Source organism: Amblyomma americanum, chromosome 3 (genome assembly GCF_052857255.1).
Source record: "Amblyomma americanum isolate KBUSLIRL-KWMA chromosome 3, ASM5285725v1, whole genome shotgun sequence".
Lineage (NCBI taxonomy): Eukaryota > Metazoa > Arthropoda > Arachnida > Ixodida > Ixodidae > Amblyomma > Amblyomma americanum.
In genome coordinates this window covers 197,193,534-197,213,737 of record NC_135499.1, presented here as the reverse complement: position 1 = coordinate 197,213,737, position 20,204 = coordinate 197,193,534, and the positions used below count along the sequence as shown (strand labels likewise).

Here is a 20,204-nt window from a genome sequence, read left to right as displayed (position 1 = left end):
CGAGGGTTGTAATTGCAACGTACCCAGAGGTACGTTGAAGTCGTTCGCTATCCGGCATTTCTTCCGGCCCCGTGCAACTGCTTTAGGGACCCCTTCTGTTTCCTGGAAATTGCCTTGCTTTCTCGTTTTCCCTCGCTTTGACTAATCATGGCCCTGTGAAACCAGCGCAGCCAGATACCGCCATGGAGAGCTGCCCTGTTCAGCACCAGCAGTCGCTAATCGAGTGGGCGCGCCGAATCACGTCAGCCGTCGTGGTCTTGCACTGAGGACTCCACCAGTCAGGGACGGCGATAACTAACACTAAATAAAATCTTTTACCACCATCAAACGCACTGCCAAACGACAAAACAAACGTCCACGCAGCTTAATAAGCAATTATGTACGACTGTAGACCTTATTCATGTCCCCACGTGACTTTCAATGCGCGGTGAGCAGGCAACCGTAGCACCGAAACAACATGGCGGTCGAGTCGCGTCGTGGCCACACGAGCGAGGAAATCTTGTTGCCCGCCCAAAGGCGTGAGAGGCAGAACTTTTATCTCCGCCCTTCAACATTCTCAAACACTGCGCATGCCTGCACTATGTAAACCACCCCTTATGTAACACTCCATCAGCAGTCATTAAAGAAAATAAAGTGATGTGATGTGATATTAGAGAAGCGGGGTGCACTGCCCCCCCCCCCCTCACCTCCCATTGGGCGACGTCTTCTGAGCCGCGAGCAGCCCTTAATTTTCCACTTTTCGTTTCGAACTTCGCAACAGTGTGGTTGCTGGCGAAGTACAGGGTTGCCATGTAGGAGCCTCCTGCCACCCGCCAAATCTGGGGCGGAATAGGGTCCGTACTGCACATGGTACCTTTGAACCACAGTACGCTCGCAGCGGGCCGTGTGCAGAGACAACAGGGTTACCGCACTTCGTAAACATGAAATATCGAATACGTAGGCTGCTATGGGAGATTTCAGGGGGAAAACCATTCGTTCGTTGTATCCATTATTTCTTTATAAACCATATCGTTACAGCGAGGTTTCACTTTATACTGTAGCCACCATAGCTAGGTCCGTCTGAATGATGAATGTTGCACAGTGATGTTCCACATAACGTCAGCATGTCTACGTGGTGGTAGTCTTACCAACTACGTGTACTCGAATGATCTTGTCGCAACTGGAAGTTTCTAGTGCCGCGACCTTAAACCCCTCGCGAAATAAGTGAACAGCAAACATGCCCCGGAACAAGAGATTGAGTTTAACTCACGGCCATCTGTTGTTTCCCATTGAATGCCGCCAGTCTGTAGTGTTTGTTTTGTTTTGGTAATGGTGGCCAACGACACTAACATCTTCGGCGAAACAGAGCTCCCAAACTAGCTGACAACAAATGCGGCTCATATAAACCGGCGTGAAAGTAGACAAGAACCTAACAGGATAACGCAAGGTCCATACTCCATAAAACTTTTCTCGCCCGTGATTCAGCTGCCCTATCGTGGACGCGCATTACAAATAAGAGCGAGTTTTGCGAAGCACCAGTCCAGTGAATGATTTATTAAAGCTGCACGGATGTTTCTTCATTTAATTCATCTCTGCCATCCGAGACGCAGACATCCCGCGGGAGGCTCCTCTGTGCGGCAGCAACATGCCGCCTCCGCCACGCACTATCGACGCCTGCAGCGCTGCCTCGTCCAAATACAGATTTTCGGCGCCCCTGGCCAACCGCCAAGCCTTAAACGTCCACACCGCTGCGATAGGGTTGCGGATGATCACCTTCCGAGTCGGCAAAGTTGAAGATTGACTCATGAAGATTGAACGTCCTTCCCAGCACCTTCTCCTTTTCTCTGCCTTTTTAATTTGCGAGCTCTCTTCCTCTCCTCTTCTCTTTTTGTGAGTGTGTCATCCTTTTTCGTTTTCTTACAACTCAGCTACAGCGTGTACCTCCTTCTTTAGCCGTCACTTTCTCAAGTTTCTTGTCTTCTTAGGCCACTGCTCGATAGCATAATTTTTTCCTTCACTCAAAAATGTTGTTTAGACTGCTTAAGTGCGTCGGATTTTATTTTATTTTTTGCAATTTTTTTCTCCAACGCGTTTCTTCAAAGTAGCACAGGCGCGGGAACGTCATTTCTCAAAACGGCGGCTGGTTCCGTCTACAACGTCGCGATAGCGCTGGCGGCTGCGTGCGCTCACAGTACAACACCAACGGGACGTGCTGGGGCAGGGTGTGCTGGGGAGAGATGGTGGGGGCGAGGAGGATGGTTGAAAAGGGAGGAGAAGGGGGGGGGAGACGCAGGGCCGTCCGTCAAGCGAAGAGGCGGCGCGCGTTATAGCGCGCGCCTCTACTAGCGCACCAGAGCGCGCGGGCAACGCGCGATGGCAGGCAGGACTGCTTTGGCGTCGAAACCGCGTGAAATATTCAACGCCGCCGCACTTTGGCACTTGGAGGAACGCTCGTTGCGAGCGTCTTGCAGCGCGCGGAGGAGACGCTAGCAAGGGAGAAAAAATGTGAAATGGACAAGCACTGGAAGAGAAGCGATGTAGTAATAATAGAAGAACGGCGAAAAAAAAAAAGCAAGGAGCCGGGTCACCAATCACTACCTCTCCAACCGGTGCGAGGCATCAGCAGCAGGCCGCCGTGTCGATGCGAGCAAACAGACCGGGCGCTGGCGCCATTCATGCGAGCTGTGCGCACCGTTGCCCCGCGTGCAGGTTAAAGCGGCAGCCTCCTCTGCTTTGGCACCCGCGTTGTTTTATTTTTGCTTTTTGCTGCTCACGATTCTATATCGGGTACGAGGGTGTCGCGGCTTGCAAGTGAAGTGGCGTTTGAGTGGCAGCGAAATGCGCTTGTGTCATTTTGTGAGGCTGAACGGGTTTGCGTAGGTTGCTTGGTTGCATGGCTGCTCTGGCGCCGCCCGCGAAATGCACTGTGGAAAGGTCCGAGAATTAAGCAGCGAGGATGAGAAAGTGCCAGCCTTTCGCGTTACGCCCTTGTTTGAAATTGTGTGCGTGCGAGTGCAGCTCAGTAGGTGAGTGGATTTAGCCTCGAGTTTGGCCGGGATATAACCCGCACGCAAACTTGCGCTCAACATTGCAATCCATCAGACCACCAGCGGCCCCGGGGCACCCAGGTCAGTTCAGAACATTATAACGGGCAGCAACATTTTTTTCAGCTTCACTAAGTCCCTCATCGTAACTTAAATGTCATACAATAATCGGTTACGTATACCGTCCTGCTTTCGGTACTCGCTTTCCAGTATACACGTCAGCCGCAAGCCGCTGTTAAACGATGTTTAAATCTCAGTGCCAGCTCCCTGCTACGCCGAAAAATAGATATCGAGAACTCCTTTCTGTAGAATAATTCAAGATAGTTTCAAATGCAGAAAATCATCAGTGCTCGTATGAAGCATCCAGCGGAGCTGCAAGGGAGCTGATGAAGAACGAAGTGTGCATTTTACTGATGAATTTAAGCATGGTTTGTAATGTAGAAAGACAGCGCACATAGCAACTGAACAGCTCGATGCATATTATAGCCGAATACTTAACTATCATTTTTTTTCGGCACACAGATTCTTCGCGCGTATAAAAAGCTTGCAGGGGAGGCACGAAGAGCAGATAAAATAAATAACAAAAGAAAGTTAAAGTGAAGGCTGAAGGCATTTGACGTTAAATATAAAAGAACGTTTATTTTTCGCAGAAAAAATCAAGAGTAAAAAAGCTCTTCCGTTAAGCGAGACGCCCATCATCTCTGACACGTCCTGCCACTCACGGGGCATCAGCCAGCTTCCGATGTCGCGAACCCTTACGCCTTTGCCTTCGCCGAATCGAAGAGAGGGAGAGAGAGAAGAGGATGCGGTCGAAAGGGGGGGGGGGGGGCGAATTTCGCCAAGCAGGATGGCGCCGTCGCCGCCCCTGAGTAGAACAAGAGACGCGGCTGCAGGCAGCGCAGACACGCCGGGAGCCGCGGACCCTTTATCTCATCGCGCGCGCCTTGCCGCTCGTCGGCCGTGGAACAGCCTCGGTCACGTTTTCTTGACATGCAGGCCCGACACACATTGCGACGCCCAGCCAGCTAGAGCGCAGCACCCACCTCTCTCTCTATGCCCCTCCCACCCCCTCCGCATCAAGGCGCCCCCCCCTTCCTTCATCCAACGGTTCCTGCCCCGTGTAGAGTCTCAAGACGAGGAAGAGACGGAAGAGGAGACCTCTTCGCTATGAGTGTTTCTCGGCGTGCACGCGCCGGTCGCTTTTGCTGCTGCTGTCGCCACGCGGAAGGCAAGCAAAATGCGCGCGCTCTTGTAAACACTCAGCAGAGGCAAAACAAGTTGCATCTGTTAAAGAGTGCGGGATGTTGCTTGCCGCGGAGCCACGGGAAAAAGGGACAGGAAGGAAAGAAGGAAGGAAGGGAAAATAAAAGAAGACGTCGGGCAAAGGCTTTCGCCGTACTTTCTCCTCTCCCAAATGAGCTTCAGGCGCCGCCGCCACTCGCACGCGCATCGGTTGTCCACAACAGTCGCGGCGGTGGTGGCGGTGGCACAGCGTCCCGCGTCCGCTCCTCCTCATCCTCCTCAATCTTTTCTCCTGCTGTCTCTGGTTGCGCGCGTCCCCCTCGCCCAACAGCATCAGGCAGCAAGCAAACGCGGCGGCGGCATTGGCGGGCCGCCGCAGCCTCTTCACTTTCACCATCCTACCGCGTGTAAGGGTTGCAGAAAAAGAGGGGGGGGGGGGGGGGTGCATCTAAAAAGGAAAGAGGATTGCAAACAGGGTCCGAGGGGGAGATGCGCGAAGAGAAGGGAGCGCAGAAACGAAGCGCGGCCGTTTATGCTGAGTAGCGGCAGAGGGCAGAACCAGCAGCAGCACCAGTGGTGCAGCGCTGCCGCGACGCCACCAAAAGCAGAAGCACCCGCGGAAGTGCGGCGGAGCGTGCTGGGCCATTAGTCGTGAAGGATGGCAAAAGCCATTAGGACTGTATTATTATTGCAGCTGCTGGTCTCAGGGCCACTCGACATTGTATACTCGGTGGATTGGATTGGAAACAAAAAAAAGAGGGGGAGGAAGAAAAGAAAGACATCGTACCCACCTGAATGAATTTCGCAGGATGACCGCGCCAATGAAACAAATTTTCATTAAAACCTTTAAACTGAGGATTTGATAAACTGCACTTAGAGACATCACCCGCTATTCGTTTCTGTAAATTCGAGTGTGGAAGCGCTCAAACTAGGGTGCAGCCACTTTTCTACGAGAAAAGTTTTGAATGATGAGAAAGTGCCAAAAACCTCACCACTTCGCTTGACTAAACATTACTTAGGAACAGTGATGAACTGGGCCTTGATAAAAGTGTGGCGCCGAGGGCCTGACTTACCGGCCCCGGCCGCTATGAACAGCTGTCACCTCTTTTCGGAACCATGCGAAGACATGTAACAGCTGTGCAATTTTCTCCGGAACGATAATGCGCTAGTTACACCTCGTAATATTACTCAGTCGTTGTGCGTTCCAACATAACCAGAAGTTAGTTGCTTCTAGAGTAGGTTTGGTTAATCACGAGGATAATTCTGAATCTTGGGGCGTAAAGAAAAGGCCGCCGTTTTTCGCCTGAGTGGTTAGAGGAAATTTAAATATCCCGAGAAACAGCCGGCTTACACAGTGCTGCTATGCGACCCCTCTGTAAGCGCTGACGCTGTGTGTAACCTAAACTGAATACCTATTTCACTTCTCGCATCGAAAGTTGAAGTGCAGGCAGTGTCCTGCGTTGCAAAAGAACACTTAGAGCACTCTAATTTCTTGGGGACGCTTTCGCCGTGAACAAATGCTGACTAACAGTTGCAAAAAAGGTAACAAAATACCCATGATTACTTTGAAATTTCAGTGTTAGCCCTGACGTCTCGCACAGCCATTTTATTGTTCATCTTCCTTTCCTTTCGTCCAGGATCAGTTACAAACTCAACAAACAACTGGTCCTCCAGCAGTGAGAATCGCTGTCTAATATTGTTTCACTACAGCAAGAGTTTACGAAACGCCATTTCCCCTCATCTTTCTCCATCCTCCCTGAAAAAAAGGCTAAACATTTTTTTTTACCCTAACTGGCGCCTCGTAATCTGCGCATACGGATTCCTGCGTAATGGTGATGACCTCATATGTATAACAAAGTGAAGAAAGAGAAAATAAGAGCACAGCAATTTTGATGCGCCGCTCGACGTTCGTAAAACGACCGCAAGAGAAACAAACGCGAGAAGGCGCCCACAAGCCAATGGGGAAGCGAGATACAGTCGGCTAATTACGCCGCCAACTAGCTCAAGCGGTACTAGCTGCCCGCTCGCTGATTTTCTCTTTGCTTGTGTTGAGAGCTTCCGAGTCCTCGCTAATTCTCTTTTCCCTGATGCGGGAGATGCCGGAGATGACTGGTGCTTCCCGCTTACCTCTGACTGCTGTCCGCATAAACATTTCCTGCGCGGAATTGAGCATTACGCTGACGGCTTAGGTTTAAATTTCAGCACGGTTGAAAGCTGGGGCTGATCTTCGCGGTTTGTGCAGTTTTCTCCTGTATACCAGCCCCCTGTAGATCAGAAATTCCGGTCAGTGAATTGACGTTCTGCTTACATCAGTTACCATTGATACCCCATATTCCGAGTTGCAGAACTGAATATAAAAAAAAAAAGTGACACTCATGTAAGCACTCTTGGAATCTCTGCGGACGAGTGCCTTCACCGATGTCACATAAGCTTTAGGGTGGGTTTTAACTAGGCCTTCGTCGACTGTCCTAATGTGGTCTGGCCGAGTACACTAATTGCATTTTATGCAGAAGCCGATGGTTACATTTCTGCGCGTACCTTTTTCAGAAGTCGCTTGCTTCTCCAACGCTACAGCGTTGTCATCGATCTTAAGGTAAACGTTTTACTGTGCAGCAGAATGAAAACAATCAATATAATCTAGTCTAATAAAATTTACATTCATCAGATTAAACAGGAGACTCCAGGAGCAGCCAGCTTGGCAAATTTCCACCTCTTCAATGAAAAGGGCAGACGTTAGCCTGGCCCTATAGTCAATAACCTATGGTATACGGGTCCCAACGAAATCGATAATAGCGAAGCAATGACACGTGGACGCACATGCGCTCGCACAATTTGTGTAACCACAACGTTCAAGCTTGAGTTTGGACGAAGATATCTGTTTCGAGATCACATTGCTCGCGGTTATCGGAAGGGGGGGGGGGGGGGTGATAAGAGTTTCGTCAAAATCCGCCTTTACAAAATTTTTCTTACGCAGTCTCTGGGCTGTCCATAGACTTCTGTCTATAACGTCTATAGGCTCTTTATAGACAAACCCTAGAAAACAGCCTATATAGGCAATACAAATCCAGTGAAAAGTCTATAGAAATTTGTATAGATTTATGGCTATACACTTTTAGCAGACTTTTGTCTATAAACAGTCTACAGACTAAAAAGAGACAAAAATATTAATAGGAAGGCAATCTAGTTTATAAGAAGTCTATAGACTGTCATAGACCTTTTTTGTAAGGGAAGAGCCAGTTTGTTGAAACATGATAAAAAGAAATTTTCCTGCACTTGCCCGGAAGAGAAGAAGAACCAGGTTAATCCAAGTCCCGTTTGTTGCCCTCGTCTTTAAAGAGAGATAACACACTTGTACAAAAAGTGAGACAAATCGACAAAAAACTCCAAGAATCCAGAAGCCGCCTGGAAGTGCCACAAACTTGCGGTCTTCCGAAACAGCCCCATTGGCGACGGTCGGCATCGGGAAATAAGGACGGGAGACGGTAGCCGACCAGTCTCCAAAAGGAAGGCGACGGACAGTAGAAGAGAGATAAGTAAACAAACAGAACAAAATGGCGAAACCTCGCGAGGAGGTGGACCCCCAAAATTAATTACCCACGCAATCACTCAAGCCGAACCGCACTGAATCAATCGTTGGGGTTCGCGAGAGCCGCAGACCGTCCACTGCAGGGCACGCCGCGCACTTGCCAACTTCCGACCGGACTCCTCATCCTCCTCCTCCTCCTCCTCGGTCCGCTTTCCGTTTTCGCCGACCCTCTTTCTATCTCCTTCGCTCCACTTCTATCGAACTTCTTCCCTCCTCTTCCGTTCTTCGTCCTTCCTTCCTGAGTGCTCTTTAGCTTTTTCCCGCCATTCCCTTACATTTCTTTCTTCTCTTTTCCTTTCCTCGTCGTGTTGCCATTGCACGCTTTTCTTTCCTTATACCCCTAGCTGCGTCTCCGGGCGCCAAACGTTCGCGCCAACGGGCAAACCGCGATCTGATAAAAACAAGAAAAAAACACGCACACAAAGAAAGAAGGGAGAGAGAGAAAGTGGCATGAACGATGCAACGTAATCGTTTGCTGCCAAATCGGTTTCGAAAAAAAATGCCTAGAAGGAACTCCTTGTCTTCTCTGGCATTGTTCCTTATTGTGATCTCCATTTCATTTGCAGTGATACGTATATACGTATCCGCACGTGGAAAAAAAAAGAAACGAAGAATCAGAGAAAGAAGAACAAACCGCTGCTCTGAGTTCTTTTTTTTTTTATGCTGTCGCGTCGCTTAATCGTTTCTTCGGCGGATTCGCTCTTCTTCGCTACAGGGTGTGCTTCTGGACGCATGAAAAACGAGGACGACCCTTTCGCGCCCCGGATGGTTCCGCCGCCCGTATGACGGCATCCGCTGGCGCGCGCACGCTCTCTTAACGCTTTTTTTTTTCCTGCCTGCTCCACATTTGGCGACAACATTCTCCTCAAGAAAGAGAGCAATATAACTGCCCGCCCGATCAGCGAATAAAGCGAAGCGTCACTCCTCTAGTGAATGACGAAGAAAGGAACGCAGAAACGAATGACGAAGAGTTCTAGTAAAAACGTCTCTCTTTCTTGCGAACCCGTAACGGTCTTAGAGTAACGAGAGTATGCCAGTGATAGCACTAAATGCGAATCTGTAAATTGAGCTCACTAGGAGAAAACGCCGGACGACTTGATATGACAAGACAACAGCGTCAATTTCGCGAGCGGCGGAAATTTGAATGCCGCTCACGCAGTTTAAACAGAATTGCAACCTGATGCGCACTTTGAGAGGACAATTCAGAACGTGCTTTTCATTGGGAACACGGCGCAATATTTAGCCCTTCTTTCTTCGTCTATATTGCTTGTCTGTCCCACAAAACGTAGAAGCAGTGCAGCCGTTCTTACCGCCCCTAGTGAAAAATATATATATATATATATATATATATATATTTTCTAAATTTTGCCTTTTCCATCTCTTGCTACATTGTGTTGTTACATTTCGGGTAGAATCAGCGCAGATTTTCAGGAAAAGTAAGCTGCAATCGTACCAATTATATGAGCGCGTATGAGCGCGCAGATTGAACTAACGCTAATGGAATATCACGCCGTGCGGAACATTGGCGATGTTCCTCACCCCAAGTATTCCAAAAATACTTGGCCAGTTTCTGTGTTTATACTTTTCTTCATAAATGAAGTGTGCTTAAGTGGGAATATTTCCATGAGTAAAGGATAATTTGTCCTTTTTTTTCTATTCTTGCCAACACGTACAGAAATGAGTATATAAAACGAAATTTGTGTATGGAAAGAGAAGCAAGGGAGCAGAAAATAATAGAGCCAATTCACATCGAATGCCAACAGTTGTAATTAGCGAGCGCAACTAGCGAAGTGTGCGAGAGAGCCTGAAGACCAGCCGCCACAGGAGCAAAATTAAGTCACTTTTAGAGGGAAAAGACGGCTCATTTAAAGCCGGCATAAAGCGCTTACTTCACTTTCTTTTCGTTACAGTTCGTCGTTGATTAGGCGATATGAGATCTCAATACGCACATGCCTGTCCTGAACGCAGGTGTAATAAATACAGATATCAGTGACCACCGCGCCACTTTTATGTGCATTCCGAAAAGTAAATTTCCTAATAGAAAAGTGACAACTAAATTATTTCGGGATTTTTCGACAAAAAAACTGAACACTTTCAAAGAGGAAGTTAATAGTCATGATTGGAGTGACGTTCTCAATGAAACAGCTGCCGAAAGGGCTTACGCTTTGTTTTTAACGGCCTTTTTACGTATATACAACAAGTGTTTTCCTTATAAACATGCAGAGAAACGTAAGAACATTAGGAAGCCATGGATTACACCTGAATTGCTGAAGAAAATTCGTAAAAAGGACAAGCTTTACAAAAAGTTTGAAAAAACACGAGACCCTGACATATTTAAAGCGTTTAAAGTGTTTCGAAATAAACTGACGACGGAAATACGGAGAGCACGCGATCAATATTTTTGTGACAAGTTTTCCTCTATGAATAAGTCAGATGAATTATGGAGGAAACTGAATGCACTTCTGGGCAGGTCTTCAGGTTCAAGCCCAATAACAACAATTCAGAATGGGGGTAAGGAATTGACAGGCATTGACTTAGCTAATGCATTTAACAGCCACTTTACAGATATAACTAGTAATTTCGTCGATTCAAATACTCTTAATACTCGAAACGAGAAATCTATGTTCTTAACGCCAATATCAGAGTCAGAGGTGATATCGGTTTTCATGGGCTTAAAAAACAGTAAAAGTGCTGACGCAGACGACATTGTAATAAAACCAGTAAAGTATGTGATAGAAGACATAGCAGGGTGCTTAACTCAAATATATAACCTTTGTTTATCTCAAGGACTATTTCCGAAGCAAATGCAGCTTGCCAAAGTGAGTGTACTGCACAAGAAAGGAAGTAAGAATGAATTTACAAACTTTAGACCCGTGTCAATACTTCCAGTTTTTTCTAAAGGATTTGAAAAAATGATTCTCTCTAGAATAACAAAGTTTAGTGAACGATGCAATATTCTTCACGACGCGCAATACGGCTTCAGAAAACACAGATCAACAGAAATGGCACTGCTGGAGCAAAAGGAATTTGTTCTAGAATCTCTCGAAAACAAAGAAGTAGCCCTTGGGGTATACGTCGATTTCACAAAAGCTTTTGATTACTTAAATCACTCTATCCTACTGAAAAAACTTGAAATGTACGGCTTCCGTGGAACTGTGCTATCGCTTTTGACATCCTACCTAAATGATCGAAACCAGTACGTATATTTAAATGGCTACTCGTCCCATGTATTGCCCATTTCTGCAGGTGTGCCTCAGGGGAGTATTCTTGGCCCGTTTCTTTTTAATTTGTACCTAAATGACATCATAAGCATCGATCCCACGACGAAATTTGTTATTTACGCGGATGATGTGACACTGTTGTTCACTGCAGCTAGCGCAGATGAGGTCATCACTAGAGCGAACAAAACTCTTGAGAAATTAGACATATGGGCCCAATTGAACAAATTAAAAATAAACGTTAGTAAAACGAAGGCTGTCCTATACCGTGCGAAAAACAAAATTATTAGCATAGACAGAGACATTAAGTTGAACAACTCAAAGATAGAGATAGTAAACACATTCAAAATACTTGGAGTATATTTCACCGAAAATATGACGTGGGACAATCACGTGAGCCACGTTATCTCAAAACTGTCTTGCATCGTGGGAGTAACGTACGCAAACAGATATACTCTACCTCCAAAGGTTAAACTTTTATTGTACAATGCACTATTCCACTCACACATAAACTATTGCCAGCTAGTCTGGGGGAATACAACCAAAGGAAATTTGCAAAAAATTCTGACATTGCAGAAAAAAATGTTAAGAAACATTGAAAACGTCCCCAGAAGTCACCCTTCCCACCTTTTGTTCTCGAAATATTGCATAATGAAAATAGACAGCCTATACTCGCACGGCTTGTGTTCGCGTTATAGGATTGAAATAAAAAACAACACTCATTGTCTATTACGGTTGGCATCTCTTTGTAAAAGGACACTAGCTTATGAATATAGAAGCACACAGCCATGGTTAGTAAAAACGTGCAGGACAGATTATGGACGACAAATGATAAACAGATTGCTACCACACTTGTTAAATATCTGTTACAGAAACGGTATCACTCCCGAGTTAACTTCAAAAAGAGAACTGAAATTACTGTTCATAGAAAACAATTCCTTCATATGATGGGGTATTTCTAGCATTTTGCATATGTACGCTGTACCTTTCCTTGAGCAACGCTTTTCTGTTCATGCGCATTGTTTTCTCTGTCTCTTTCCTTTACTTATGTAACGTTCTTGTTTTTTCGGGCTTTTTCCGGCATGTACTTTCGCTTATCACCGGTGAATCATACAGTTTAATTAGAATTGTTTTGTTTATTTTCCTTGTACAAGCCGATCTGACTTTGTAAACAAAGCATTTCTGTATTTTGATTTGTGTTGTTATTATGCCGCTCTGCCATTATTTTATTTTATTTTTTTCCTTGTCCTCTCTTTTGTTTCTTGAATTTTTTGTAATCTGGGGAGCTGGGAGCTAGTCAAGCTGAATTTTCAGCTTTTTTTCCCGCACTCCCTCACTTCATGAGTGAAATAAAGAATTTATTTATTTATTTATATATTAAATTTTTTGAAACCGGCTGTTCACAAGTTGCCGACCGCTTCAGGTATCGACATGGGCCAAGTGTTGAGCACTAAGCAGCAATTGACGTCGACATGTTGTGAGCCACGTGAGGCGTGCATCAAACTGCAGTGGTATTTATTTAAATGCAAATAATCTGGGGGAGAGGGGGACGGGTGGGCGGCATAGCTGGGAAAGTCAGCCTAACAAACTTTATAATAAAATATAAGGCACAGGTTAAAAAAGAAAGCTGAAAAAGCCGGTGCACGATGATTTCGCTCTCACACGACCAGTTGCACTAGCTCGGCTGCTTTTGCTGTACAGTCTCCTTCATGCTTCAACGTCGCAACAATGCCACCAACTTCATCTTATGTGCACTAAATCCTCATCAGCCTCTGAACGGTCGCGTGCAAATACATCAACCTTTGTCTTCTTGTGTGCTTGTTTTCATTATATGTTTTAGTGTCGTTTCATTCATTCTTACGTTTATGCAGAGAGAAATGTTGTGACATTATCATCGAGCACTTTATTTTCATTTGACAGCCGTAAAGATGAAAAACTAATAACACAGAGGGAGAGGAATATAGGCACGGTTTGGAAGAGTACACGCAATGCGGCTCTGGCAGAAACAATAACTATATAGAGTCCAACAATCTGGCTGCCATTTTCGCGATCTGGCTTATTCTACTCGCCCTAATGAGGGCGCTGAAGAGCGTAAAGAATGCTGCTAAAGGCGCCTGCTCTTCGTAGCATATGGAGTGCGTTAGGGTCTACCTCCTTCCTTCGAGCGCCTCTCTAGCTGTTGCTACGACTGTGTTTACTGAACATTACAGGTATCTTTCTGGTTTCCTCTTAACGAACATCAGGACAAAGGATAAGACTACCAAACAGTATAGAAGACCACGAGGCAGCAGGGCCTGCAACAATCATTTGTATAGCGGAAACAAAAAGAATGAAAGAAAAAAAAGCATAATCCCAGAACCGATAGGTAAGAACACCGAGGGCGAGCGCGCCGGCGAGATCAGCCTTGGGCTCTTGGCAAAGCGATTAGGCCCGCGTATATTTTATAGGCTGCACATTCGTAGGGCTAATCCGGCGATAACGCAAAGGGGGCATCTTCCCAGGACCCCAACTGCCACGCCGGACAGGAAAAATAAATGAAGGAACGACAAAAAAAAAAACCACGCGGAGTAAAAAAAACAACTTATAAATAAGAATAGCGGCATCTCCTGTGTAAATCCAACACTCTCCGTCACATTCTCTTCCTCTGCTCATCTCTACCTTTTGTGCGGGCGGGTTTTTTGTTTCTTTGCTTCGTGCTTGCCTTCTCGCGCGTTTGGCCCGATCGACACTGCGATCTCACCCATCGTGCGAAAAAATAAAACAAAAATATGCGGTAAAGAGACGAAATAGCGGTCCGGCGAACCCGTACGCCACCTTTTAAGCGCTGCGTCCTTTACCTCCTCCTCATCCACACCCCCTCACCCTCTCCGTGCTGGTCGTTTCCTGGGCCAATGAGGGCGAAAGAAGGACAAACGGCAACAGTTCGGCAAATGGATACAGGGATGAGCTTTCGGCTAGTGAGGGTAGCGAGGCGGCGGAGAGTGGGGATAGCAAGGAATAGTGAAACCGTACAAAGAGAGAGAGAAGAGAGAGAGAGGAGGAAGGGGGTTACAACGGGCCACGGGGAGCACCCGATCAGTCGCAGGGACGTAACGAACGCCATCCGCCACCCTGTTAAAAGCAGATAAGGGGAAGGTGAACAGAGCCGGGATCGCTCTCTGGGCAGCGGCTGGTGGCGGCGGTGCCGCTCGCTGGGCACCCCTCACTTGTTAGCGCAGCGCACCGGGGCTTATTTTCTCTGGAGCGCCGACGGTGACGACAAGGAGGCCCCAGTGTTATTGTTTCTCTCCCCCTTTCCCTCTCTCTGTCTCTCTCTCACACCAAATGACGACGGTGCACTGCCCCCTTTTTTTTTTTCTTTTTTCCCGCTAAGCAAGTGCGTTTGACTTCTTGACCATTGCAAAGCTTCTCGTCACGTGCTTTCTTTTTTTTAACGCTGCAACGATATTTGGACTACCCACCACGGCCAGGAAGAACTGAGGTTTCGGGAGGCTCACTTTTTTCTGTTTCATAACGTGTCAACTTCTTTGATGCAGGATACAAGCTGTGCAGCTGCCTATATTCGACGCGAGTGCGACCTAAGCGGGAAAGAAAATCGCAGTGATAAGGCTACGAAGGCCTCCCAGTCGAGATGAAATGTTTTCAAACTGTGCGTCTTTCTTTAAACGGCTCTCGAGGTTAACGCGGTCCTATTTATTTATTTATTTATTTATTTATTTATTTATTTATTTATTTATTTATTTCCCCTATACTGCCTACCCTCATTTGAGTCCAGACACGGAGGGCAGAAAAATACATTCACTCAATACAAGAGCAGCTACACAGAACAATGAAATTGCCTGATGTAGTGCATATATCTAAAACAACTCACAGAGTACCTTCTCAAAATCAACAGCCGATATCACTCGTAGAGGCAGGGCATTCCATTCGTCAATCGTTGGTGTCTTATATTTCCATGTGTCGTCGGTTCTGATGCGGTCAAGCTGTGCAGCCCAAGCATCGTTTATTACTTTCAGTACCCACAGGTCGCTTTTCTATTAATAGCTAAGGTGATGAAATCATGTGATAAACAGAAGTGCGAGTGTTATACTATGTTCATGCCAAAGGCAAAAGCTCGTCTGTTCCACTGGCAATAACATAAGTTAAAAATCGACTTGTTTATTTTTTGTTGCTTTTAATTTTTTGTATTGATGTAAGATATTTTGTTGTTGTTTCATTTCCTCCAGAGAAACCAGAATGTAGGCGTTTTTTAGTCCCTTTCATGCAACAGCCTCCTGCGTCAAGCTAGCAGCATGTTGGAAATGAGCATAAACTTTTTTCGTCTCATTATGTGCGCCTTCAGTCCCGCCAAGAAAACAGGAAATAGCGCACGCTCCTACACGACTTACATTGTATTAATAATAACGGTACCATTAAAAAGCATTAAAAAGAAGGAATGCTCTGAACCTAACGATCTCTGGTAATCCGAGCTGTCTACAGCAGACATTTCACGCACAAAGAGAAAAAAAAAAAACTCCGAAGCATGAGCCTCGCCCTGAAACTCCGCCGTGTTCCCATTTCTAGGTATGACAAAAATGACAAACAAAAGGTACCGAAATGAAGTTCACACTCGGCGCGCCGCTGGTATGGTGTATTGCAGAAGATTTATGAAGTATAGAAAATTGCTTTGTTCCCTGTTTCAACGAAGCCGCCATGTTCCCGTTCTTTTCGTCCCAGTTTAATCAGTACTGCGGAACAGGATTTTGTTTGCTTGAATTCCACTGGAATCTTTAGCATTAACTTCTCGAGACCTAAGAATACCAAACATTGTTTTGTCGCCATCGTGCTCAGAGAGGCTTTTTCATTATCAAGTAGCTGCAGGGAAAGTCGCGAGAGGAGGAAAGACACGCTAAAGTAAAAACAAAAAACAAAACAAAGTTTGTGTCTGTTTCTATAGCATGGCATTCCTGTGAGCACCGTGAGAAAAGTGCGCGCGGGTCGGTAGAAAAAGTGTGCTGAACAAATCTGATGCCTTTGCTGTGCACGAGAAGCATTCGATCATTGGCTGGTGTAGTGCAGAGTTAACACTCCTCGTCGCTGGAAGGCGAATTGAACAAAACTACAGGAGTAGGCTTACTTATTTTAAATTAATCTGGACGCTCGTTTCTAATTCCTCGTTACATTTTAAAGCGAAAACCGAGGCTGCATAGGCCGCAATTAGGGACAACAAAAAGAAAAATCTGCTAATAAGGATGAGAAAGTAGCACAAAGAGAGAGGAACGAAGAAAGGGAGCAGAAGTGCTAACATATTGAGTAGTTTTAAAAAGAAAAGAAGGGACCTAAGGAGAAAATTAGGAACGCAGGGAACATAGGATGGAGAAAGAAACCGTACGCGTGAACACAGCGCAGTTCCTCCTTTAATTAGCCCGGTCGTACCCCTGTCGTGGTGTTGAACAGCACACAGGGCCTAGCAAGGGTTGTCTGCGACGACCAGCCGATTAAAGCTCGGCGACCAGAGTGGATCGGGTGCTTAGCGCACGCTTCAAAGTGGGCTTTTCTCCTCTCTTCTTTGTTCCTTCGCACTGGTGACCATTTGTTGCCCTCCGCTTATTCCGACCGAAACACGCACAGGCTTAAAGTTGTTCTTTCGGATCTAAACTCTTCTTGTTTATGAGTTAAATGAGCATGTGCTATCGACCACAAACGTTTACGGGATGCGGGTGTGCAGGAACAACATTTATTTTGTTAAACATGCTTTTGTGCGTGCGTGCGCGTGTGCGCGCGTGTGTGCGTGTGCGTGTGCGTGTGTGTGTGTGTGTGTGTGTGTGTGTGTGTGTGTGTGTGTGTGTGTGTGTGTGTGTGTGTGTGTGTGTGTGTGTGTGTGTGTGTGTGTGTGTGTGTGTGTGTGTGTGTGTGTGTGTGCACGTGACTTGCAACCGTTGCAACCGATGGACATATAATGAACACTGCACTCATGGTATGCATTCTCCCAAATGGCATCCAATGTCAGAGCGACTGTCCCTGAGAGGCGGAAGTCCCGGGTTCAGTCCCCAGACCAAGCACGACTTCTTTAAGTGCAGAGCTCCGGTAAAAGCTTTATAATTTTCTGCTGTAGTTGGCTGCGCTTATGTGGATGCTAATGAATAATTTCTCCTTTCTTTTAGTCCCATCTACAATTTCTAAACTTCATGGAAAGCAGTCTTTTTAATAATCTCGTCTTGCTCGACACACCATCGTATCACGCCTTAATTAATGAAAGGAGTACGTGTGCTACAATTCTGCTCCTTTTTGTTTCCATAGTATCTTCGAGGGGCTAAAAAAGGCATTTTAGGAAATGGGAGAGCATTTTGGTTGGAGAGTAAAATAAATATGCTTTCAGAACCTCAAATTTCCCCTCGTTTGAGCTCTTAATAGTATTTTGTGTCCGACACCATACAAGAAGTACAATTTTTTTTCTCTTTGAGAGAGCAAAAAATGCAGGCACGCTCAAGAGAAAAAAGACATTGTACGAGCTCTGTCTTGTCGCTGTCGACAAGACAGCGTTCGCCTTGCTATATTCTTCGTCTGTTTTCGGGACTTGTTTGCACTTCTGTCCTTCAAAAGGAATATATATATAATGAGCCCAATTTTGCGCTCTTTTGCATTACAATTTTTCGTGACCCCGCTAACAAAATGTTCTGGTAATACTGTTCATTTGCAGAAAAGGTAGAAAAAAAGAAGAAAGTCAGCATGCTGAACGAAATGCCAGCGACTGTATTCATTTCTCATTTTTGCATATGTTGTAACAAAAACTTTTTCCTGGAAGGTTCGCCAGATATATTCCCGGCTGAACTAATGTACAGTAAAAAAAAAGAAAAAGTTCAAAAATTCAGTGCCCGTCTGTGCATAGCCGGATTAAAGCGAGAACCCTTCACTACCGAGTCGGCGACCGCAAAATAAATACCGCACCTTTTTCGACAAATAGCAAGACCAGCGCATTGGAATAAATTTACAACAGTTGCTTACACTCGTAAAAGCAAACTGATTCGCGAGGAGCCTCCACCGCACACAAAACAAAACGGGGCCGTCAAGTGTAAAGAGAAACGAGAGAACTGGAGAATGGAGCAGGCAGTGCAAAGAAAGAGGTTGAGAGAGAGAGAGAGAGAGAGAGACGAACACTAGTTTTGATCCCGATAAGCCTCGATTCGAGCTAGCCAATTACCCTTAAAGCGATTAGGAACGAGAGAAAAATTGCGACGACTAGCTTCTTTATTGTATCAATCTATTAGGCGCCGCTCCGCCGCCGCCGAAGGACCCTGAGCCGCACGAGCCGGCGGAAGCTCCCGTCGATTCTCCGGGCCGAATTTCGCGTCCCGCGCCGGCCGCCACATTGTCAAACTTTAACCATCGCCGTTCATCGATGCTCAACAATGCCAGGATGAGCGAAAGAGAGGGACAGGGCAAAGTGGAAGAGGAGGGAGGGAGGGGGGAGGTTTGGTGTGAGCTGGAAGTATAGGAATAGCGAAACAAATCTACAGCACGCTCAACGAAACGGAAGTCAAAATGAACGGCTGAACACAGCTTTGAGCGGCGCCTCGCGGTTACCTTTATTTTTTTTTAAACATACTTTACCGTTATTTTTTCTGTCAGCTGTGGAGAAGGAGGAAGCGCAAGAAAAATGACTGGGAGCTAACGCTATAGCCTCCCGTTAGTTTTGTCCCACTCGGAGAAATTTCGTTAGTCCTTGGCGAGATTCTTTTTATTTACTTTAGTCAAAGACAAAATTTAGCGTGGAAGTATCGAAAGTGGCTCCTTTTTTCCCCGGAGGGAGAAAGGAAAATTGTATAAGCGGATGTCTCTCGTCTGTTGGTCTGGTAGCTTAGCACGTCGGTATACTGTTCTCTTCATTCATTTGTTGACTCGTGAGAGTCCCGAGCAGCGTCGTCGGCCGTGACGACAATTGCACTTCTTTCTCTCTTTTTTGGGGGGGTTACGATCGCTTTCGTCCTCAAAGCCACTCACTGCGAAGATCGCTGCGAAAATGCTTGATTTGAGACAAGGCCCGCCTGGCGAGAGGCGAACGAAGCTCCGAAACATACCCAATGATCTCCAAACCGTTATAGTCTTTGATTACTGTCATGTTCCGAAGACCGACGACCCAAGCACAGTAAAAGTTGGTAGGTAACGGAACGTTCTAAGCAGAGTAAATTTTTGATAGCGCCGAATTCGAGTGTTTTGCTATCATGTATGCGCACGCAAAATTGGCCCAGTGGCCTTGGCACTCTGATAATAAGTATGACGTCGCAGATTCGATTCCCAGATGCCTAGCCGATAGCAGTTGTAGAGCAGCGAATGAGTACACTTTCTCATTGTGACCACCTACCAAGTACACTGTGCGCAACAAAAAAAAAACGAGTACACTGTGTACAATAGTACTCAACTAGTACAACAGGCAAAACTTATATTCTTCCTTTTGTTATCGCTTCCTTATTTTTTTTAACTTGTTTCAGAAAATAATGAGATCCTTGTTTCCTGAAGTGTTGCCCCTTGGGACGTTTTCAGCGAGCTTATGCGGGCCGGCACAAATGAGGGCAGTGACCTAGATTCGACGGAAGAAGCGCCCAGATAACTACACGTGAAAAAGAAGGTCGCGAGTAGTACATCAAAAATAGTTGGTAACATATCCGGCGGGATGTTGGAAACCTAAAGCCGTTGTCTTAGGGAAAACGTCAGGAACAAGGTGCCACGTTCTTTGATCTCACGCCTATGCCAGTTCAGGGCTCCCTTCGACTCCGTCCAATTTGATTCTGAGCTACCTTCATCTTGTCTCCCACTGTTATTCGTCTCTGGTAGTTAAGCCTCCTGCAACTTTTCCTTTTTTACAAAAAAATTTTAAACATGAATATGTTTTGCCTTCCGACCCTAATGTTTATCATGTTGCCTAATCTCCACTGAGTGCTCAGCTTTTAGGGCCGATAATTCTAAAGTTTTCAGTGAATCTTGGATAGTAGTTCCAGCTGCGGAGTTTGTGAATTTGGTTTGTTTTTAAAGCAAGTAAAATTGAAGGTTTTCTACCTTTCACGGTTCATCAAAATGAACTAATGAATGAATGAAGGGCGTACAAAGCAAAAAGACAGAAAGAAGAAAGTATCGAAGAAGGCACTGGCGCTTTTGGCA

General features: G+C 46.0%; 1 protein-coding gene across 1 annotated transcript in view; it reads left to right on the top strand.

Annotated features, from left to right (window-relative positions):
* The window catches only part of LOC144125813 (uncharacterized), a 253,660-nt gene that overhangs the window by 180,696 nt on the left and 52,760 nt on the right, over positions 1–20,204 (top strand). The gene's annotated exons all lie outside the window — the stretch shown is intronic.